General features: G+C 41.7%; 1 long non-coding RNA gene across 1 annotated transcript in view; it reads right to left on the bottom strand.

Annotated features, from left to right (window-relative positions):
• The window catches only part of LOC144770275 (uncharacterized), a 71126-nt gene that overhangs the window by 10596 nt on the left and 34947 nt on the right, over window positions 1-25583 (bottom strand). Inside the window, exon 3 of the long non-coding RNA XR_013598853.1 lies at window positions 6760-6825. This is a non-coding gene — a long non-coding RNA (uncharacterized LOC144770275). The remainder of the gene's footprint in view (window positions 1-6759; window positions 6826-25583) is intronic.

Below are 25583 nucleotides of genomic sequence, written 5' to 3'. Positions count from 1 at the left end.
CTAGTGGGCCTAAGTGCTGCCTATGATGTAGTCACTTTAAACAGCATTAAAGAAGCATCCTGTTTATATGGAATAAGGTCTGCACAAGTAGCCGAATTGGTTGGATTGATAAGAGCTTGCAAAATTGGGAAAAACAAAAGAATAACAGTATATACTGATAGTCAGTACTGTTATGGGGTTGTGCATGACTTTGGCCAGTTGTGGCTACAAAGGGAATTTTTGACTTCATCAGGTACACCCATTAGAAATGGGAAAGTTGTACAAGATTTACTGGAGGCCATACAGTTACCGAAAGAATTGGCAGTGGTCAAATGTGCTGCTCATAAAAAGGGCCTTGACCATGTATCATTGGGAAATAATTTTGCTGATGAAGTGGCCAGACATTGTGCAATAAATCGCATGTCTGTAAATGTTAAACTGGGAGGACCTGGAAACAGCTGCCAACTTATGGTGTTTGAAGAGGTGCCTACATGGGATGAGGTGAGAGATTGGCAGCATGCTGTGCCATCGGAAGAGAAAGAGAAGTGGAGGAAAATTGGTTGTCGACCAAGAAGTGAGGATGGTGTCATTGTGGGCCCCAATGGTATGCCTGTGTTGCCTAGACATCTGCTTGCTTCTATGGCCAGACTGATACATGGAGATTCACACACTGGTAGGGACGCCATGGTTCTGGTTTTCCAACAAACATGGTACAATCCGAAGTTCAGGAAAGTAGCAGAATCACTCTGCCAGAGGTGCTTGACATGTCAGCAGTTCAACGCTGGCAAAAGAACAGTAGTTGAACTGGGGAAAATTGGAAAATCAGGGGGTCCCTTTGTGAGAATACAGATTGATTTCATCACCATGCCTCGTTGTGAGGGAAAAAGATATGTCCTTGTCATTGTCTGCCTGTTTTCAAAATGGGTGGAAGCCTACCCTACCACACAGAGTGACGCCATAACAGTAGCCAAATTGTTACTACGAGAATTGATACCTAGGTTCGGGGTTCCAGTCACTATTGAATCAGATAGAGGCGGACATTTTCAGAATGAGGTAATCGATCAGCTCTGTAAAGCATTCGGAATCACACAAAAACTGCACTGTGCATATCGTCCAGAGGCTTCTGGAGTAGTAGAGCAAATAAACGGCACTATAAAATCGAGATTAGCAAAAATGTGTAATTCTACTGGCATGAACTGGATAAATGCCTTGCCTCTTGTTCTGATGGGACTCAGAAGTATTCCAGACCGAAAAACAGGCCTGAGCCCCCATGAAATCCTGATGGGAAGAGTGATGAGACAAGCATGGGTACCAGGATACAAACTGTTAAACATTTCTGATGATTTGGTACTTGAGTACTGCAAGCAACTGGGTGACCAAGTGCGTTCTATCTCTCACCAGATTGGAGAAGACGCCGTCGCCAATCCAACGACTCCAGTCCACAAATTGGTCCCTGGCGATTGGGTCAGAATAAAGAAACATACTCGTTCGAGTTGCCTTGCACAGAGGTGGGGAGAAAAACGCCAAATAATACTGGTGACCACGACAGCGGTGAAGTGTGCAGGCGTGCCCAAGTGGATCCATGCCAGCCATACACAGAAGGTGATTCCAGACGAGAAAAAAGGCGCTAAAGGTTGTCCAGCTGAGGGGTCTGCAGACGTTGGTCCTGAAGTAGCTGATGACGAACAACCGAGCACCAGCCAAGATGATTGGATACCCATAATCGACCTAACCGAAGACCCAATCAGAACAAGAGAGCGAACCTACGAAGATAGAGAGTGGAATAGAGAGGAAGAGGTAGGCACAGGCGAAGAGCCTCAGATTATTGAGATTCACGTCAAATCTGAGGAAGAAGGAGAAGGTCAGACAGGGACAGAGCAGGTGATTGATACACCTCCACAAACTCCTGAAACTGAAAAGGGACAGACTAGAACTAGTACTAAAGTTTGAGCAGAAGAAAATCAAGAGATCGAAGTGCTTGCACAGGATCAGATAGAAATAGAAGAACGTGTTCAGGACTCAGAAATAGAGACATTCGAAAGTCAAAACAAAAATTCTCCTGAACCAGGCCAGCTTAGTAACCAGGCAGAAGAAATAGATACAAGACCTGGAACTAGTCAGACAGGAAGGGAAGAGACAAAGATAGAAGTGCCACAAACAAACGAAAATAAAAGAGTATTAGAAGAAAGCCAAATCGCAGTGCCAGCTAAAAGACTCAAGAAAAAGAAAAATATTGAACCAGGATATATTAAGAAACTGAGACTGAGAATAAAAACAGTAGAAGAAAAACTTGCAGAAAGAAGGAAAAGTCCCCGTGTTATCGAACAAGCTGGAGAAAGCTCCAAAAGACGGAGTGACCGCATAAAGAGACTGAACGAAAAATATCAAGATCCTGAATGGACATATCTAGTGTTAGAAGAATTCAAAGATCTTGATATTATTGACGAAAGTGACGAAGAACAGACAGCTGATTATTCTGCCGAGGAAGACGAACGAACCTGAAGTTGTGCAGGGTAAGCTACCTGTGCAGAGTTACAAAGAGGGGTTGAGAAATCTTCTTCTGAATGAAAATGTCTGATTCAGTTGTGAATGGAAGGCCTAGACGCAGTTGTTGCAAAACATGCTGCAGAGTATGTATATGTAGCATAGTTATAGTGATAATAATTTGGATAGGACTAACAGTTTTCATTCCTTATATGGTGAGCAAAAATACTAATATTGAACCTACTCAGACTGTGACCACTGACACTGAAGAACTGACAACACAAAGTGTAGAAAGACGTGAAAAAGCACTCAGACAAACCAAACGAGACTTAGAAGCATCAGATGAGGAAGGACTACATTATCATAGAGTTAAAACCCAGACACAGTTAAATGTTTTCGCTAATCTTTTAGTGCACTATGTAGAAACTATGGAAATAGAAGACTGCTATGTCTGCATGAAGCTACCTACTTCTGTAGCTGAAGGCGTGACTTACCATCACCTACCCTTGACCTATGGAATTTCCTGTAGTATTTTAGCAAGTTTATTTTACAAAAGAGGACCGTTACAGTACTACTATTCTAACTCAGACGTGATATTTTCTGAACTTCCCATACGTGGAAACTTGAATCCTGTACATACTAAAAGTGACGTTACACGTTATATGGGAGAATACTTTCTGACTATAGGTACCATAGACTTAAATGAAGCACAAAGAGATAACTTGACCTGTTCATTACATGAACAAAAAAAGGTGTTTTTAAACATGGCAGAGAAAAGAAGGGAGAGTTTCCAAAGAAAGGCAAATGATAAGAGACACAAGACTCCTAAATGGGCTGAAAACATGGAAAGCACCTCAAATGGTGGGAGTGGTCCTGCTTTGTTGCTGGATTTCGAAAGGAAAGGGAAACTCTGTCTTCATCGCGAAAAGACTAGTTATTATGATAACATTTTCATTGGTTCCAGTCAATGTGAACACAATTACAAGGTAATTGGAGGTTGGGGTTTCAAAAATGGGTCAGAACCTGTGTTTCCCGGAATTTATTATATATGTGGAAACAAGGCTTATTTCAAATTGCCGGATCACTGGTATGGAAGCTGCTACTTTGGCATTGTTTTCCCGAAAATATACCATGTAAAAGAAATTGCTGGAAGCAATGAAAACACTAATGGCTTAGTGCGTAGTAAAAGAGAAAGCGTAGGTGAAATAATGGGTAGTATTTTTAGTGCACTGATACCTGGAGTGGGAGTGGTTCTGAATACACACAGAATTTGCAAATTATCCACAATAGTGGATGTGCTGTCTACTGAAACAGCTCATGGATTCCTGCTGGTCAATACCGAAATGGTTGCGATCAGATCAATGGTTTTGCAGAACAGACTTGCGCTTGATACCTTATTAGCAAAAGAGGGCGGAGTCTGCCGGATGCTGAAGGCGCAACATTGTTGCACTTACATACCGGACAAAAGTGTACAGATCAAAAGATATGTGAAAAACATTACTAATTTGGAAAAGGAACTCAAACCACTAGAGGTTGACAGTGCCTGGAAGAGACTTGTCGATGGTCTCTCCAATGTAGGTCATTGGTTTGCTAATTTAGGTAAAAGTTTATTGTTCAAGGTACTGATGCCAATTGGAGTGATAGGTTTCATCATTTTTCTCATATTTGTCTGCTGCAAATGTCGCAAACACACAAAGAAATACGCTGTGAATAAGAGAGGTGTGAAACGGAGTGTGGATGAACTGGAATTGGAAGACTTGAATAATCAGATTTACAAAAGGGTGAAAAATTCTCACCCTAATAAAGATGTGAAAGAGAAATTGAATAGGATGTTGGAAGAAATTGAACTGCACAAAGTGTGAGAAAAGTTGGCATCTGGTTCCATTAAGTTGTGATGATAGTAAATATCATCAAAGAGGGGATTGATGAAGCAAGATTTCGCACATTACGCGACTTGCTGAAATCAAGAACCTCGATTTATGTATAACTCTGTAATCCAAAGTTGTATGTCTTACTAATTTCTTTTATTTTTGGATATACATGTATCTTAGTGATGCTTGCTTATGTGTTTTACTAATACGAATAATCCTTGTGTTAAAATGGCCGTCGCTTGGGAATTTACTACTGCGCATGCGTTAGTCACACTCACGTGACATGACGTAGTCGCAGTTGTGGTGGGAAAATGTGCGCATGCGTATTTGCTGCTAATATGGCTGTCTGAAATACTCACATGGTGAAGCTTGCGCAGATGCTCTCGTGTTATTGTGTGTTGCACTAATCTATAATCGCATCGTATATTTTTACAGTGAGAAACCTAAAGTACAAAATCATGATATGCAGTAAGTTCATTTATTTCTATGTTTTAATTTGTTTTCGCTTACTTTTCATGTAGTGCGATAACTGGGGGGTCTGAATGAGACGAGAACCATTTTGAAGGTCCCTTCTGCGCATGTCGCGCAGCCTGGGAGAAGGTAGCCTTGAGAAGTGGAACCCAGCCAGTTGGCAGCCACAAGTCAAGATGCTCCTGCGAAAGCCACCTCTGACCCAGCGAGAGGGACTCGAATGTACTGAAATTATTACAATGAAATCTTTCCTATTGTATTCTGTGTATTCTCTCATGGGAACCCCAAATTCACTAGGCGGATCCTTAAAATGCAAATCGAGCTTGTAGAAGTTTGTTCTGATTGGTGTGTTAGCCTATCCTACTTGTGGACCAATCGAAATTGGGGATTCTGACACTTTGCAACATTGGGGGGTGGTACACTGACCCGAAAAAAGTATATCTAGCCTAGGTTCAGCTAGAGAAATTGTCCAACTTGTCTGAATAGCTGACCTGTCACTGACCCAACGCACTCAATAGGTGACTGAATACAGAGCGCTGCGGAGCACTCTGTCCGAATTTGACCTTAGACTTTAAAGGTTTTACTAAACCTTAAGTGCTGGCGGAGCACTTTGCTGGGGAGTTCGCTAACCCAATCGGGGTTCTGACCGATAACTGCAGAGAGGGTGGAGCGCAGGCGTTGCTTCCAAACTGCGGGTGCTGGTCGTGCCTTGGTGGTCCTGTCCTGATCCTAATCTGGTTTTCCTGTCCTGTCCTGGGGTGTCCAATCTGCACCTGCTGTCCCATAGATGACTGTCCTTACTTGGGGTATTTCCTGTCCTTGACTGATCCGTGGCCAGGGTTGGTCTGCACACCTTTCTAGGTAAATATAGTGCGAAAACTCTTCACTGCATCTTCTATATTCTGTCTTTGCTTTAATAAAGACATTTCTTTGCATATGTTAATTTTCCATGCTTTCCGCAACCTGTTTATAAAAGTCATACAGCATATTTTCCTTAGCATGTTCCTATGTTTCCCTACCTTTTAGAACACATTTTCTCTTCATACTGTTTATGAAACATAACTGTGGTATATAAATTTCTCCTGAAATCTGATTTTGCGCAAGATACTAGAACTATAGCGTGTTCCAATTTTCCCCCTCCTATAGATGTATAGGATTTCCAGTCCATACCTTGCAGTATTATTCCAAACAGTAAAACTTTAGTTCATGATCCAATCCCGAAATCTATTTAGCATATCACATTTGTTATAAATTTCTTGAAGACTCATAAATGGTTGCCCTGACACTGTTCCTCTACGGTTATGTTCTTTTTGTTATCTTGAATATTGATTGTCTTTTGACTGTAAACTTGCTAATTTCCGAACCTGATTTCTAGATAAACTCTTAAAACTTCCCAGTTGTCTGTGATCATTTTAATGCGGAATAGAAATAAGTTGGGTTTGTATTTTGCCTGCCTTTCTTTTACAGCTAGCTCCCTGATCCATTGTGGATCTTAGGTACCTGCAACGGTGGATTGGTAAGTCAGGTACAATAGAAATAAATAGGTAGGAACCAGGGTTACTGGTAGAAGAATTGGTAGGTCATCTGATTAATGTATAGGTTGAACTGAAATTTATAGGCCCGGAAAACTATATGGTGAAATTATTGGTTGGGTGACCTACGATCTCTATCATATTTAATAAAAACTCTTGATAGGTCTGATTTTTGTTACTCCGTGAATCATGACCGATTGTCTTTGTTAAAGGTTTGGAAGTGTATAGAAAATATTACAGAAATATGATTTTTAGTACAGTACAGATGTCTACATTAGATACATTTTCAAAATTATTTAAAAAGATTACCCTTTAAATTATTTGATATAAAAATTTAGATAGTTTAAACTATTACAACCAGTTATATTTTCCAAGAATAACTTTGAAAACGGACTAATAAATGTTGAAAAACTTGCACTTACCAGAAGTATCCAATGAGAGGCAGTATTTGTCGGACTAAGAAGAATGTCCATTTTCTCAAAAGGTACCTGTAGAGTTAAAATGCAATCATTAATAGCTTTACATTACAACCCAAATACATTTGTTTAGACTTACAAGTATTCGAAAAAGTGAATATTAGGGAATATATTTTCAAAATAAAGAATCTTCCCTTGAAAAAGTTTTTAAAACATCTTACATTTGTCATAGTCTTCTAAACCTTACTAGATTCTACTCTTAAACATTAAAATTCAAATAGAGGTCTGAGAGGGCCATATGACGCAGCATTAACTATTACAACCATGTACGCATCATTTAAAAAATACAGGCTTGGGAGTGTCACGTGACGCAGTAATAAATATTAAAACTAATGGGAGAATCAGGAGGGGGAAAATACAATGAACTAGAAAGCATATATTCCACAAAAATAAAGCAAAACTGAGCTGGGAGGGCCACGTGACGGATTAAAAAAATAATACTATTATCAACGCACAATTTATATGAATACAGGCTAAAGCATGTGACAGTTCAAAAATACGAAAGCAAAATTTATGCACGGAGAATTTTTAAAAATAGAGGTCTGGAGGACCTCATTGTCGTAAATTGACACCGATTAGGTTAGCATTCGCTGAAGCTAATGCACCTTTCAATGTTATGTTGCCCGTTTTCAGAGGCCATTTTGTATTACTATCCACCATTTTGTATGGCTTCCATTGCCTCGTGCTAGCCATGTGCTTTGTCCTACCTCTCTGATTACTTGCTCACGTATTCTGCTTAGCAACAAGTTTTTTTTGCTTTCTATCAAATATGCGCATGCTCTATCCAGCTACATTTGTTTCTGATAAACCATTGTTGAGATGGGTTTACTCCAAACTGATTAAATCGTCAGCTCCTTCCACTTTTTGAATGTGCTTCGAAAATACCCTTATATGTGCATGAATTCGTCTTCTGATTGTGCCGCCTATTTTCCGAAGCCCCTGTGTGGGTATAAAAAGGACCATGTGCCTTCCTACCTGGGGGTGACTCTGGACTTTAAACTCAGCTGGAGAAACCACATAGAGAAGACCTGCCAGAAAGCAGCAGCCAAACTGGCTGCATTATACCCACTCCTGAAGACCAAGTCGGTGCCCATGCAGAGCAAGGTGCGAGCAATCACCGCAATAATTCGACCAACTATGACATACGCTTTACCAGTTTGGAGTGGTGCCGCCCGCAACTTTGGAAAGACCTACAGAGACTACAGAGCAAGGCCCTACGGATTGCAGCAAGTGCTCCTATGATCACACGAACAGCAGACCTCCACAGAGACCTAGGCATTGAAATGTTGTACGGCCATTTCCTCAAACTCAACAGGGCATTCCACAAGGATTGGATCAAAAAGAAAACCCACTGATCTGGAAACTCGCAGACATCTCTACAAACAAATTTGAGCGCTACCCGCGGCCCATCGAAGCGCTAATCTTGTGAAACTGAAACAGCAACGCAGCATCCAAAAACTCATCATTGCCTGAAGGCAAATGCCCGGCAGGTATGCAAAACTCATCACTGCCTGACGGCATAATCGCCTCGGCATTCACGCAAAATTGAACACTATCAGAAGGTACTAGATAGACAAAGACGAGACTCTTTGAGGAAACATGCTGACAACTCTGCAAACTCAATTGACCGCTACCCGCGGCCTATCACTGAGCTGACCCTGTGATACAACCTCAACTGTAACAAAGCGTCACACATCAATAAGACAGCCTAAACAGCGACTAAAAAATTCAAAATTAATGTGGAGTAATGAGGTTACTGCCTCGGTATCCAAAAACTCACCACTGTCACTGTCACTGTAATATGTTACAAGTCAATGGTTTTGTATGAGTGAAATGTCCAGCTAACTAAAACATGTGTGAAACCTATGGTTTTTTCATTGAATTTCTAAGGTTTCTTTAAATGCTAATTCCTGACTATAACGTGTGTGAAACCTATGTTTTTTTTCTGTGAATTTCTGAGGTTTTTTAAATGCAAATTTTTAACTATAACATGGCTGAAACCTATGGTTTTTTCAGTGAATTTCTAAGGTTTTTTTAAATGCTAATTTTTAACTATAACGTGGCTGAAACCTATGTTTTTTTCAGTGAATATATATATATATATATACATATATATATATATATATATTCAGACAACTGAGGGGTGTGGCTGTAGGGGCCTGTTTCTCCCCCAGCTATGCGTGTCTTCACGTCGGCTGGTGGGAGGAACAGGTCCTCGCTAATAGTCACATGAAATATATTGAGGAACATGTGAAATGTTATCTCAGATACATTGACGACATTTTTATCCTTTGGGATGGAAGTGCTGAAATAGCAGCTGATTTCGTCAGGGAGATAAACAACAACTCTCTCAATCTGAATTTTACTTCCCACATGCATGCTCCACGTATGCAATTTCTAGACGTAGAATTATATGTTGCTAACTCTGTAATTCACACTACTTTACACAGAAAACCCACCGCGGTAACACGATTTTGCATGCTAGCAGCATGCATCCCAGACATACTATTTCCAGTATCCCATACGGTGAGGTTTTAAGGCTGAAAAGAATATGCAGCACTACTTTGAATTTTGAATCGTGCTTAAAAGATATGGTTGTCCGCTTAAAAGCACGTGGATACACTGACACCATGTTGAAATCTGCCATTGATAAATCCAAGATAAGAACTAGAGATAGTCTCTTTAAAGGTACTATGTCTCAGGTTGAGGTTCCAACTGCCCCTTATCCTGATTGTCCCCGTTTAATAACTGCCTTCAGCAGTCAGGATAGGCAGTTGAAAACCATCTTGAAGAAAAATTGGTCCATAGTGTTAAGTGACACTATTTTGGGACCTAAGCTTCCGCCTTCACCAGTTGTTACCTTTAGAAGGGCTAACAACATGGGATCAGCCTTGGACAAGGCTGCTCCGGAACTTAAGCAAAAACCATCATGGTTCCCATCTGCAAGAGGCTTTCGTAAATGCTCCACTTGCCGAGCCTGCAAGTTTGGGATAAATATGACTCACTATTCTACCCCATTCTGTCAGAAAGGCATACCTATCAACGGCAATTACAACTGCAAAACCGATCATGCTGTGTATGTCCTGACGTGCACCTGTGGCTTGAATTACATTGGTAGCACCAGGCTACAGGTGCATGTCAGGATATTGCAGCACCTAAGAGCTATAATACATAGTGATCCAGCTTACCCCGTTGCCCGTCACTTCAAGTCTGTACATAACAAAGACTTGACTTGCCTTAAATACTACGTAGTTGGAGCTATTCCCCAGCTTAGAAGAGGGGGAGATCGATACCTTAAATTAAGGCAGTTGGAGACGAAAATTATATTGGAATTCGACAGTCGATGGCCCAATGGGTTAAATAACACGGAAGAAATGCATCACTTTTTATAATATTCTGGTAGGTGATTGATACCATGTATTTATACCCTTATTTTATTAAAATCCATATTTTGCACTCAATTGTTAGGTTCCCTATTTTTGAGTGCATTTTATTGTTAAACCAATACTGTCTGAAATGTCAATACTGAATTATCTACGTGTATACAATACTATATCTGATCATTTTTTACATATTGTCGTAAATCTGGAAATCCTTTGTAAATACTTATTGCACATATAGATGTTTCTCTATTCTATTTTAATGAATTTTATCATTTTTTCTTATCTTTTAGGTAACAGGATACCATTTTCTCCCTTTTGAATTAGTATGACTTTTACTATTTCGATCTTTTTGATTATATACATATGATGATTTGTCACACATGTTTGTGTATGGTGTATAATATATTTATTGTATAACCAATTGCTTTTATACACATACCTGGTTTTATCACTGTTTTTACTGCTTTTAAGGTTATTATGATAGATTTTTAATATATGGATTTCAGGGACCTGAGTATCCTATGTTACTCAATCAATTAGTTTCTAACCTTTTGCAGTTTTGCATATTTTCCTTGCTTCCTTTTGCACGATCTTTACACAGTCACTCATGCACTTTTCCTATTCTATTGCTGCTTCTGTATGGCTTTTGCACTAAACATACCATGGAAAAAATTAGATCAGTTCTATTGGGATGTCATGGACAATGTATCAAATCTGTATTTATACTGTTATTTCTTTGCATTTTACATGTAATCCCAGCTTAATGCTAACAGAACATTGGGATTTATCCCGCTATTTTGTATTATCTAATGTCATTTTTATATCTAATTTTATTTAAAATTATGAGCTAAATAGACGACATTTGGATATACCTAAATACCTCTTCTATGTCTATGAACATGTGATCGCCTATGTCATCACTTAGGGTGTTTCACTTTAAAAAACATATGTATAAAAGCAGCAGTTGTCATGAAATCTCCAGCTTGACAAAGGGCGAGTAAGCCCGAAACGCGTTGCTGTTTTTCGTGAATAAAAGTTAATATCTTTGCTGTTCCTGGCTGGCCCGTCTCCTTCCTTTGGCGTCACGCCGCGCTGTGCTGTGCCAAGCTGTGAGGAGCTGATTTTGCATATATATATATATATATATATATATATATATATATATATATATATATATATATATATATATATATTACAGCTCCAACATATGCAACTCCAGCACATGCAAGGCACTCCTGGGATGAGTTAAGTTCAGCTTTTATTAAGTGCAGACGCGTTTCAGCCTGTAGCTTTCTTCAGTGCAAGAAAGTGAAATTACTTCTGCGCACAGCATTTGGTTTAAGTACACAATACTGCTTCCTCATAGGTGAATTTAAAATGATGGAAAACAAGGAAGGACTGAATAGCAAAGTTCTCTCTGTTCAGGCTGCCAAACAGGTAAGGTTAATGTATTTCCATATCGTGTTTCATTTCACAGTCTTATATTTCCAAAATAAAAGGCACAATTCCTTTTCCTTACTTTCAGGCATGCCGCATATTGTGTTCCTTTGCGCATTACAAATCCCTCGTCAAGCCTCTGGATTTCAAACCAAGATTATTCCGCAGGTAGCAGTAACATTACTGCTTGCCTAAAATTTGAATAATTTACGATCCATGATCGACGGAGGTATCTTTCAGAGACGGTTCTGGCCGCTGTTAGTCAATTTCAGCTCCACGTTCCCATTAAAACAGCATTGCCGAACACTTAAGAAGGGTGCATTTATTCGTGAGAATGGGACTCATGTTTAAATTACAGCTCCAACATATGCAACTCCAGCACATGCAAGGCACTCCTGGGACCAGTTAAGTTCAGCTTTTATTAAGTGCAGACGCGTTTCAGCCTGTAGCTTTCTTCAGTGCAAAAAAGTGAAATTACTTCTGCGCACAGCATTTGGTTTAAGTACACAATACTGCTTCCTCATAGGTGAATACAAAAAAAAATATATATATATATATATATGTATATTACCTACTGGCGGTCGCCAGTAGGTATATATAGTTAGGATTTTTTCCCTATGGGATTTTTGAAAATTCTATGTCTAATAACTTTGGCGTTTGTGGACGGAATTGGCTGAAATTTTCAGGAAAATGGCACATTTTGTTTCTGAGCAGCCCCTGAAAATTCTGGGGGGGTTCGTCAAGGGGGGGCCGAGAAAAAAGGGGGGTCCCAAAACGCGTTTTTCCCATGTTAATTTCCATAGGGCGGTTGGCCTCACTTTTAGCCCGAACGGCTGAATGGATTTGCACGAAACTTGGCAAAATTGTAGGGACTGGTAGCCCGATGTGCCTTTGCTAGATCTCAATATTCCAAACAGTCCGTAGCGGCCGCCATCTTGTCTCTCGGTAGGATCGAGAGACAAGAGGAGGCCAAAGCGAAGGGGCAAATGACCATAAGGGGGCATAGTACATTGTCGCTGACCCCCTAGGTTTGATGTGGAGGTTTTAAAAGGGCCCCGCGGGGCAAAAAAAAATAAAAATAATAATAATCGAACAGCTGAATGGATTTGCACGAAACTTGGCAAAATTGTAGGGACTGGTAGCCCGATGTGCCTTTGCTAGATCTCAATATATGTGCACCAGTGGATTTTGAGAAATTAACGTTCAAAAAAAGATATATATCTGTAACAGCGCACCGCTTCGCGTACTTTTCGCGTTACGGAGCTTTGCGAAGCGAAGCTGATTGGCTCTCCGGTGTCTGTAAACATTCCTAACAGTCCGTAGCGGCCGCCATCTTGTCTCTCGGTAGGATTGAACAGCTGAATGGATTTGCACGAAACTTGGCAAAATTGTAGGGGCTGGTAGCCCGATGTGCCTTTGCTAGGTCTCAATATATGTGCTTCAGTGCATTTTGAGAAATTAACGTTCAAAAACAAGATATATATCTGTAACAGCGCTCCGCTTCGCGGAGATAAAATTATATGTGTATTACCTAGCTGTTGCTAACACCAGTTAGCGACGGCTAGTAGAAGATAGCGACCATCTTGGGCCCCACTTTGCATGTGAGTGATATTTATCACTAATGACATGCAAAGTGGGCATGCCAAGATGTTAGCGACTGGAAACAGTCGCTAACATCGCTATCTCCTATTATAAACTTTTGGAAATATTCGAGATAAGCGCGAATATCTCCAAAAGCTACCACCTGCCCTGAGCAGTTCTTAGCCATGTTATCCAATGGGAGGTGGATAACATGGCTAAGAGCGTTAGCTCGGTAATGCATGAATATCGGTGAGTTTTCAGCGATATTAATGCATTGCGGTCGTTTTTTATCGTATTTCCGATAAACCTTGATAATAGCAAGGTTTATCTGCGATAATTTCTGACGGTAAAAAAATCGTTGCTAAGCATCGTTATGGATAAATATCGCTTAACTTTGGTAATATGCCCCAACGTCTGTTAACGTTCGATTCGAAGGAAATCAGGAAGTGTTGAAAAACATTGTCTGCGCCATCTTGTCTTTTTTCAAATGCCACACTTTTGTCGTGCACGGCAGCCATTTTAGATGCCTTGACCAGACCCACTCTGTGCACGCTGTCGATCCTTAGCATGGCTCCCCACCCTCGCAAGCATCTCCCCCAGGCAGTGGTCACCCCCGCTCTCTGTCTTATGCATGGGTAATAAACCTCCCCCCATCTGCGCTGCTCTTCCCTGAGAATCACACCCTGTGCCCGCCCGACACCTCCCTTTCGCCCTATTCACTACCGCACCCTCTGACACTCCTTTTCCTCTGTGTCCGATTGTCCAGGCTGGTCCTAGGGTATCAGCTAGCCCTGCAGATGTAGTTTATGGCCACAGCTGTAAAGAATCACCCCTCTTCAAAGGAGTTATAGTAGATCAAGGCCTACACTCGATGAGATCCGTCACAGCAGAAGCGTTGCTATTATCTGAAAACCATCCTGTATTGTGATTGGGGAGGGGACCGAGCCTGAAGCGGAAGATTCCAGGGATGACTCTTTGTACATCAAAGTTTTTACAATTATGTGTCACATTAAAAATATATAGCACTCCGACAAAGTAGTAAGATTATAAAACTTTAAAAATTTATAAATATATACAAGAAAACAAAAATAGTAATAACATATAAACATTTTTAGGGAAAAACAACGAAGTAGCGGTCGGCTGTGCGAATAGTCCCAACGCAGCACAACGTCCAGATTTCCGGCGTGGGGCGTCGCGGGGGGGTGGGTCATCAGTAGCAAACTGTTGTGCGAATAGTTCCAAGGCAGCAGAACGTTGAAATCTAGATGACACGAAAGTGATGTCTAGTAAGTTGCCACCCAGCAAATAACGGCATGGGGCGTCGCGGGGGGTGGGTCATCAGTAGCAAACTGTTGCGCGAATAGTTCCAAGGCAGCAGAACGATGGCACCAAGGTGATGTCCAGTAAGTTGCCGCACTGGTTTTGGTATCGTACAATGCTGCTCCGAACAACGGCGTGGGGCGCCCCGGGGGAGGCGGTGTGAACGGGCCTCTCCAGGTGGAGTGTCATCTGTTGTAGTGGGGCGCCCCTTTACCGTTTTAGTTGCCATTTTGTCCGTTTTTGGTCCACTGTGTCAAAAGCCACAATTCAGCTGAGTTGCGCCCACTCTTGCGGTGCAGCGATAGGCGGCTGTCACAGGACTCTCAAAATGGCGGCAGGCTGTTTCCTTTTTGGGCCTGGTCCACTGAAATGGCCCTGGGACACCTTGGAAATCGGACGCTTGTCTGCTAGGTCTTGGACCCCATTCTCGAAAGCGTCCCCTCCGCCTTGAGAATTCATCAAAAGTTTTGGGGGCTCCGACTCCTGCAGGCTTCTGGTGGGGAGCGGCTGCCATGATTGCTCGCGGAATGACCACGACTGAGCTACGAGATGGTGGTGCTCTCATGCTGACGCCAGCTTCAGTCTGAAACATCCAGAAACAAGGTGGGGCTTTCATCGTTTGGGAAAAAAAAAAGTTTTCATCCAATGAAAAGTGTTGTTTTTAGGTCACATGATCAAGCCTTCCATCATTAGGAAACCAAAAGTAAAATGAACCAATGAAAAGTTTTATAAACAAGTCACATGACCTGTTATGCAGCATAGGGTGTAAAATGCGGAGAAAATACGTTGGCACGTGAGGCGGCGTCATTAGCGGACCGATGTGCGAATAGGCCGAAGGCAATACAACGCGCCAAGATCCGGATGGCACCGAGGTGGTGTCCAGCAAGTTGCAGCAGTGGTGTGGCCATCCTACAATGCTGAAAGTCGGCGTGGGGCGCCCCGTTGGCCTGTGAGTTTGCGTCAGTAGCGGACCGATGTGCGAATAGGCCGAAGGCAGCACAACGCGCCAAGATCCGGATGGCACCGAGGTGGTGTCTAGTAAGTTGCCGCACTGGTGTGGCCATCCAACAATGCTGAAAGTCGGCGTGGGGCGCCCCGTTGGCCTGTGAGTTTGCGTCAGTAGCGGACCGATGTGCGAATAGGCCGAAGGCAGCACAACGCGCCAAGATCCGGATGGCACCGAGGTGGTGTCTAGTAAGTTGCCGCACTGGTGTGGCCATCCTACAATGCTGAAAGTCGGCGTGGGGCGCCCCGTTGGCCTGTGAGATGGCGTCAGTAGCGGACCGATGTGTGAATGGGGCCGAAGGCAGCGCAACAATATTTTCGGAATAGAAGACACCACTAGGCGCTGAGATGCCAAGATCCGGATGGCACCGAGGTGGTGTGTAGCAAGTTGCCGCACTGGTGTGGCCATCCTACAATGCTGAAAGTCGGCGTGGGGCGCCCCGTTGGCCTGTGAGTTTGCGTCAGTAGCGGACCGATGTGCGAATAGGCCGAAGGCAGCACAACGCGCCAAGATCCGGATGGCACCGAGGTGGTGTCTAGTAAGTTGTCGCAATTCTGTGGCCATCCTACAATGTTGAAAGTCGGCGTGGGGCGCCCCGTTGGCCTGTGAGATGGCGTCAGTAGCGGACCGATGTGCGAATGGGGCCAAAGGCAGCGCAACAATATTTTCTGATTTGAAGACACCACAAGGCGCTGAGATGCCAAGATCCGGATGGCACCGAGGTGGTGTCTAGCAAGTTGTGGCACTGGTGTGGCCATCGTACAATGGTAAAAGTCGGCGTGGGGCGCCCTGTTGGCCTGTGAGATGGTGTCAGTAGCGGACTGATGTGTGAATGGGGCCAAAGGCAGCGCAACAATATTTTCTACAATATTTTCGGAGTAGAAGACACCACAAGGCGCTGAGATGCCAAGATCCGGATGGCACCGAGGTGATGTCTAAGTTGCGGACCGATGTGCGAATGGGGCCAAAGGCAGCGCAACAATATTTTCTGAAGAGAATACACCACAAGGCGCTGAGATGCCAAGATCCGGATGGCACCGAGGTGATGTCTAAGTTGCGGACCGATGTGCGAATGGGGCTAAAGGTAGCGTAACAAGATTTTCTGTATGGAAGATACCACTAGGCGTTGAGATGCCAAGATTCGGATGGCACCGAGGTGATGTCTAGCAAGTTGTGCCACTGGTGTGGCCATCGTACAGTGGTAAAAGTCGGCGTGGGGCGCCCTATTGGCCTGTGAGATGGTGTCAGTAGCGGACTGATGTGCGAATGGGGCCAAAGGCAGCGCAACAATATTTTCTGACTGACACCACAAGGCGCTGAGATGCCAAGATCCGGATGGCACCGAGGTGATGTCTAAGTTGCGGACTGATGTGCGAATGGGGCCAAAGGCAGCGTAACAATATTTTCTGAATGGAAGATACCACTAGGCGTTGAGATGCCAAGATTCGGATGGCACCGAGGTGATGTCTAGCAAGTTGGTGTGGTCATCCTACAATGCTGAAACTCGGCGTGGGTCACCCCATTAGCCTGTGAGATGGCGTCAGTAGCGGACCGATGTGCGAATAGGCCGAAGGCAGCACAACGCGCCAAGATCCGGATGTCACCGTGGTGGTTTCATAGTTGAGAGGCACTTCATCTGCAGTGGGCGCCGAGATCCGGATGGCACCGAGGTGATGTCTAGCAAGTTGCTGTACTGGTGTGGTCATCCTACAATGCTGAAATGTAGTGGGGCGCCCATTTACCGTTTCAGTTGCCATTCAGCTGAGTTTCGGCTGCTCTTGATGCTACAGCGACAGGCGGCTGCAAGAGGACTCTCAAAATGGCGGCCTGTTCTTTGGATTTGGGCCTGGTCCACTAAAATGGCCCTGGGACACCTTAGAACTCGGACGCTCGATTTTTTTTTCCTTTCCTGTACATGCAAAAAAAGGTAAATGCCCGGTACGTTACACGCTTCATCTGCCACGATGAACTCTCCAGAGGAACCGAAAAAAAATATAGTTGTGGTAACTATACCATGCATCGTCATATGGAGAGGTGGCACCAATTAATTATAGTGCTGCATAAAAGAGAGATGTGGAGGAGAACCCCTGACCTGCTAGTACATTCATCAAAGAAGTGGCACTGAGAGCTTCAGAGGCAAGGGAAACGGTCCCAAATATTTAGAAGAACTTTGGAAAGATTAAAATGACATGTTTAGATTGTGGTAAATTAATTTCATGTGGACAGATGAGTGTTACTCTAATAAATACAGCATATGAACATCATCATAGTCGATGGTTGGTAGAGACATTTTGACTATATCCTGGACCTGCCCGTCCTCGCCCAAAATGGCGCCGGAATAAATGGGACTCGTAACTCCTTGTTGTGTACTGGTTGCAGAACCTTGAAATCACGAGATACGTATGCAGTTTTGAAGCACATGGCGGGCGGGGACGAGAATTGATTGAATATTTCGACATCCCTATTGATATTAAGTTCTGATGTGTTATTGATTACTGTACTGTTGAAAATTCGAATTAACGTCACCCATGGTACTTGCCCGCAAATGTATATCTAGATAATTTTATTGTAACTGGCCCTGTCGTATTTTAATTATAAAATGTACGTCCACCGATTCCGTAACTGTTAGACACCTTAGTTCTTGCAACCTAATGGCCCGCCCGTTACGTTCCTCTACAGTGTAAATGTCTATTCATCATATACGATTACAGTTTGCTCCGTGGCAGGCCCACGTGGTTATAGGCTCGTATTTGTATAATGAAATTTTCACAATAAAGGTTTTTAAAAGAAAACATGGTAGTAGTATATACATTGGTAAAGTTTTTAATAATAGTCACTGTTTTAGAATCATTAAAAGGCAAGTGAAATAAAGCAGACCAATTACATGAAGGGTAAAAGGTATAATACGAAGGAACGCAGTAAAGATAAATGGTCAAGGGCTGTTGTGTTTTTTATTCCTGCAACATAAAGTGATCGATAAGAATCTCATATTCAGGCGTATCGGCGACTAAGACAGCAGGTCGACCCTCTTTTGCTCAACGGCTCCGTCATGGGACGAAGAAACGCTCTTTTTCTCGAAAAAAGAATATATTTTACTTGCAGAACAGTTGTAAAATTTCCGGGAAAGTACATTAGCCTGGAACATTATAACATATATTTAAGAAAAAATAATGTTCGGAAGTAATTAAAAGCGTAATTTTTAGGTGATATGACCAAGGCTTTCATCATTAGAATAAGAAAAGTAAAATGAACCAATGAAAAGTTTTATTAACAAGTCACATGACTTGTTATGCTTACGTTACGCGCTGCGCGCCCCGGATGACTTCCGGATGCGCTAACGCGGCGCGTCATATGACGCATTACGCGACAACGCAGGTCCAGAATATAGTCAAAATGTCTCCACCAACCAGCGGTCGAAACACAACCCCTTTCAGCAGGCTAAATAGTTCTGTTAAATGACAACAGAAGGGACAGGCAACAAGAACCATCAGTCAAAGAGGGGAGGGCTAGTTCTTCTCTACCGGGTTACATTGGGGCGCTACCGGAACTGATCGAATTGGTAGTCTACAGTGTTTCTGGATGTTTCAGACTGAAGCTGGGGTTAGCATGAGAGCACCACCATTTCGTAGCTCCGTTGTGGCCATTCCGCAACCAATCATGGCAGCCGCTCTTTATCGTTATTTTGGGCGGGGTGGGTGGCGGAGCCGAGCTGTTTTGCAGCCATCATTGTGTGAAGTTCAGTTCATCTCACTAGTTTTGTATTTGTCATGAGGGGTTGTTCCTAATGTTTCTATTTTAGCGAGGTCAAAAAGAGATCCCATTAGTGGCCTACTGATTTTACTCGATTCCTTTTCTTTTTTTTTACACAATTTTTCGTTATCTGCAAAGACTAAACAGAGTATTGCGACTCTGTGTTTGTTTGTAAATAGAGAATGAACCAAAGAGAACTAATTCTAAAACAGTAAATACTTGGATAACAATCAATCAAATGGAGAGAGAAGCAGGCACGACGGATTACAACCGGGGCAAAGGCCTGCGTTAACTACCTTTCACTATCTGCAAAGAGAGAGTACTCCTAATAGAAATGAGGGGGGGGGGGGCACCATTCAAAGCAGATCAGTGTGCATAAACACGAAAATGTTTTTACTTACCACGTACTTGACATTCGACAGCTTATGATATTTGCTATTAAAAAACCATTGAAATTCACTGAAAAAACCATAGATTATAGACCATATATAGTTAGGAATTAGCATTTACAAAACCTTGAAAATTCACTGAAAAAACCATAGGTTATAGACCATATATAGTTAGGAATTAGCATTTACAAAACCTTGAAAATTCACTGCAAAAACCATAGGTTAGAGACCATATATAGTTAGCTGGACATTTTATTGACATAAAACCAATGAAATTCCATATATAGTTAGTTGCACTAACTATATATCGCGCACCCGCAATCCACTGCTGATGATGTCACATATTACATCATTCATGACATGGTCAGTGACATCACTGATGACATCACTGATGACATCTCAAATGACATCACTGATGACATCACTGATGACATCTCATTTGACATCAATGACCACATTACTGATGATATCATTCATGTGACAATACAATGCATCTCCTCACATTTTAATATAACCAGTGTTAAAAAGAGAGTATAATTTTTGAAACCATTGACACACCAATACTAGTTACTACATATGCACTCACTGATTGCTACGTCTACACACACCTTCACTCATTCACCCATACAATCATTCATACATACAATCACTCATCTTTACACTATCATATGCACTCATACACCTATACAGACACTCACAGTCTGCCACTCATCCATGGAGTTACTCACACACCTAGTCAGTCCTGGAAAGAATCAATGACACTTCCATTTTCTTGTCTATACAGTTAAACTTAGAGCACCTTACATTTTCAAACATATACTAACACATACTTACCTTCTTATACAATCATTGATACAAGTACAGATTGATCTGCACAGAGTCACACACCTCCCAGCTAGCCACACACACACTCAGTCTCCCATACAAATACTTGGGCAATCAATCAATAACCCATATAGTTACTCATATAGCTACTGATCAACACATGCAGCAGTTTACAGAACAACAGACATAATGATGCACAAATTAAGACAGTTTAGTCACTAACCCATGCAGTCAGTGAGACACATTTAATCACTCACTCATACAGTCAGTCATGCACCTACTAAATCCTTCGTCCAGACACTTACACATCCACTCATTCTTCAATATGTAAGACATATTTAAACTTTATAGAAACAAAAAATCACTGGATGTTGTTATCAGTGATGTCATCAGTGATGTCATTTGAGATGTCATCAGTGATGTCATCAGTGATGTCACTGACCATGTCATGAATGATGTAATATGTGACATCATCAGCAGTGGATTGCGGGTGCGCGATATATAGTTAGTGCAACTAACTATATATGGAATTTCATTGGTTTTATGTCAATAAAATGTCCAGCTAACTATATATGGTCTCTAACCTATGGTTTTTGCAGTGAATTTTCAAGGTTTTGTAAATGCTAATTCCTAACTATATATGGTCTATAACCTATGGTTTTTTCAGTGAATATATATATATATATATATATATATATATATATATATATATATATATATATATATATATATACATACACATACATATGACCCTTTGGAACGCTATGGCCGTAGCACGTCAGTCATTTTTGTCCTGTCTGTTTATGTTTATGTTAATTCAATAAAATAACATCACTTGAATGGAGCCTTGCTGCTTGTCTCCTTGGGTTCCAGTCTTGGAGTGAGGTTGGAAGTTGGGTGCTAATTTTGCTGGGATTGAATTTCCATAAGAAAAGACCTTTATCGTTGGTGTATTTTAAAAATGTTCCCCAAACTTTATAAAACAATTTTCTTCCATCTCAGTTACCTCCTGGAAAGTTTCGGGGTGATCCGTCAAGCGGGGGTTGAGAAAAAGGAGGCTCCAAAATGCATTTTCCCCATTCAATTTTCCATAGACAATGTAGACTCAGCTACAGCCCACACAGCTGTATGGATTTACAGCAAATTTGGCAGAAAGCTAATTCTTAGTACAGAAAGCCTGTTTTATGTGATTCGGTGTAAATTCATTCAGTAGTTTTCAGAGGCAGTTCCTCCATACATATTAGCGGATAAGTGCCTTCACCCAGCACTGCTGCGCAGAAAGCTGCAAAAATAAATCGGTAAGAAAAGGATTGTATTACCATTTTATTTTACCACCTTTCTGCTGAACAGAGAGGGCAGGGCGAGGCCAGTGCATCATAGCTGCTGAGTGGCAACAATGACGAGTGGCCCTTTCAGTATGAATTGCGCATGTTGGTTTAGCTGGCTAACTTGCCATGGCTAAACTGACATTTTCTATACAAATCCTCCAACCAGGCTGTGGAGAGCAGGCGTAGGCTTTAGTGCCCTTAGGTTCACTGAGGCAGCCTGCTCCAGCCAATCCAGATACTTCACTCATGCTGTTAAACAGCATGAGAGCAGCGTCTGGATGGGATAAGGCCCTTTAGGAGTGTGGGACTTTGCATTTGGAGGAGTCTGGAGCTGGGGGCCTTCCTTGCTGCAGCCTAAGGTAAGTTCCTTTTTTTAAACATTTTCAAATGTTCCTTTATTTGTATGTAGTGAATAATGTGTGTGAGCTATATACAACAGTAGCCCACCACTTTTACCGGTCACCAACTGCCACTGGTAGTTTTTGAGAAATTAGGGCTGACACAACTTTGGATATTTCATGTTGCAACAGATCTGTGGAGCCAACAGATCTAGAGATAAAATCTGACTGCCTGCCTGCACATCACAAGCCAGCCAGGCCCTGTAGCCAATCTCACGTGGTGCCATGCCAAAGGCTGTGCTTAACTTGGGGTTGGCTGCAGGCATAGATTGGAAGCAAGGCCTGGTCACCTGGTTGGTGTTACTTTTAGTAATAACATATTACTTTGGATTAAAATAAAGACTTAGAAATTCCCTGAAAATACCAAAGGTTAAAGAGACGTCATAGCTAGGTGAAAATGTCAGTAAGCATACCATTTTAAACAAACAAACCCACTGAAATTCACCAATTATAGTTATTTCAAGTAACTATAACTCATGCTCCAATGTAACTATAACGTGTGCTCACGCCCTCGCCATGCACTGCTAATTACCCCACATATTGCATCAACCATGGCATGTTCAATAACATCATTGATAATATTGCTGCAATGTAAGCAATTCAATTATTACTGAGAAAACTGTCCCAAGTGGGGGTGATGGAGCAAGGTCGCAAAACAAAGATTTTGTGTACCCCTAGTGAAGTCAATGTTCCATAACATTAACACTTACTAATGGTGTGTTGTGGTGAATTAATCAACAATAGTATAAGATGCACATACATGAACACGTGGGAATACTAATTTTGCTTGCATGAAGCAATATAATTAACTAATTTGTATTGTTATTGTGATGTGAACTAATGCACAGCTTAAATATAAATAAACGCAGCATGAATGTGCTTATTGTACACGCTATTGTGCTAAAAGTCGTCGGATATGTAAGTATAAGACGCATTTATGTGGCCTACCTGCTAGGTAATAACTAATAGGGAAACATTAGTATGGGGGGAGGTAAACAGTAGGGCTTTAGTTCCATATTTAACATGAATTTGTGTTTGTTTCTATGATAGTTCCAAAAGTGGCCTCTGAGGCCTACAAAAATATGGATGCTCTGGCTAACTGTGAGCAAGTGCTGGACTGTGCATACGTGCCCAAAGTCTGCCAGCGAGAGTGAGCTGCCTGTACTTGGATGGGAAGTTCAAGGCTGCCTTGCCCTGGAAGCCAGGATGGATGCCAAAATATGGACAGTCGAGTGTTCCAAACGTGGGAAAGAGATGCGTCGTTGTGAGTCAAGGAAGTGACCAGGCCAAAGACTGTCCTAAACAATACCCCTCTATGATTTTGCTGATTCACCGTGAATATGATGTTGTAATGGTGAGGAGATGCTCACCCATCCCAAATTGTCCAATCAGAACCCAAATTGGTGATGTTAGATACTTTTTAGATAGATTAAGTTAGGAAATTAGTGTATAAAACCCCCTGATTTTGCTTAGAGGGTGTCGCTTTTTTGATTTCCTCTCGAAGTGCTGACGGATTGCAGATCGATTCCTAGATGTAAGGTACTTTGATTTATTTCTTGTTTGCTTTGCAAGACTGAAGGATAAGATGAGGGTGTTAGTTAGGGATGTTAGGAGAGAATGAGTTTGGAACTATCTATTCTTTGCTAAACTTTTAACTGATTCCTAAATAAATGACTATTTTCTGAGCTCTGAAGAAAAATTATCATTTTGAAATAAAGTTTAAGATTTTACTGAATAACGAATAAATAAAGCCTAAATGTCAGACATATTAAAGTTTTGCTTCTAATAAAATTAGGAAGATGGAATATTAAAAGCTGGTCTTGTAATTTTTCTTACGCCTGATTTTCTTTCTAGCAGATCCATTGCCACTATGGTGGTGTGTCTGAATAAAATTCATGTTTGATTAAAATCATGGTAAACCGTATAAGTGTAAATAAAAATTGCTTAAATAGGTTTAGACACTCCGCCAAATGTTACAGCATTACTCCTTTGTGTTTCACCAAAATCCTTGAAGCCGAATTAAGTGAACAGAGTAAATGTGCAGTGTTATGGGCCCTACTGACGAATGAGTGTGTGTTCAGAGGTTTCAGGGAGATGGTAAGTGCTGATTAGAAATGATTTTTGGAGTTCCGCTGTAGCAGTTATTTCTTGGAAGCAGAGTAGTGGTTGTTAAGGAAATTAGCTAGGGTTATGTATAAAGTACTAAATAGAATTTAATGTACAGAATTATGACTAACATCTGTTGAGTTTGTATTACGTTTTATGTAGTCCTGAAAAGGCTTCCAAGTGTTGCGTGAAGCTATTGCAGGCAGAGGAAGTGTGGCAAGTAAAGTCGCACAGTGCATTGGTCTGTTTCAAAAAAGGAGTATCGTCGTATACTGCGGTGGTATTGTCGCATATCCCCGTTTAGGGACATTAGGTGTGAAAGGATAAATGTATAGTGAGGGATTTCTGTATGAACGTGTGTAAATGAAATTGCAATACGCGTTCTGGTGAAACTCTGGGATTGTCTCTAAGGAGGTGAAAAAGATCTCTGTATGTGCTTTCCTGGAGAAACGAGTTCATTATTGCCTGATAGAAGGGTAACGTAGAGGCTAGTGCTGCTTTATCGACGAGTCTAAAATTCTGTGGAGGTAAGCGTCGTCTACTCCAGTTACAGAATACTTGTGTGATTGAGAAATTCTATCACTTTACTAGTGAGACAGGCAAATGGTATTGTTTTGTGTAAGTTACTAACTGATTTTGTAAAATATTTTGTAAATACGGCTTCTTGAAAAATCCTGTAAAGGAGGGTCAGTCAGCGCTGCAGAAGCCGGAGCGCTGGTGACGCCAAAATGTCAAAAGTGTCGCGCTGGGATTGGTCCTCGTGACCAAGGCGGAGAAAGGGCTGATTGGTGTATCACAGAAAGCAGCGAAAGTTATTGGTTAAGCACTATAGTTACGTATCGTGTTCTAATTGGTACATTAGTGCGAACCGCGCTGTGATAGGTTGGTGTTACGGAAACAGCAATAGCATAATGAGCGATCTTTTGAAAACAAGGACATTGTTGAAAAATGTCTTACTACTATTATGATGAAGACAAGAAGAAACCTTCATGGTTTAAAAAGTTGAAAAATGTGTTTGTAAAAGACAAAGAGGTAGTCATGAGAGAGGGAAAAATACTTCCTTCGCCAAAGACACCTGCTTCACATATGATGTCAAAATATGGTTACCATACGTGTGTTTGGCTGGAGAATTGGGTACAGTATACTAAGGATGATGGTGTGTTAGCTTTTCCAGAAGGAGGATCTTTTGACCTGGCAATTTTGAGAAATTTGAGAGACAGAATGATGAAGCTTGAACCAAGACCTAG

Source organism: Lissotriton helveticus, chromosome 1_1, assembly GCF_964261635.1.
Source record: "Lissotriton helveticus chromosome 1_1, aLisHel1.1, whole genome shotgun sequence".
In the NCBI taxonomy this organism is placed as follows: domain Eukaryota; kingdom Metazoa; phylum Chordata; class Amphibia; order Caudata; family Salamandridae; genus Lissotriton; species Lissotriton helveticus.
Note: the sequence above shows the minus strand (reverse complement) of the source record. Positions and strands in the feature narration are given on the sequence as shown.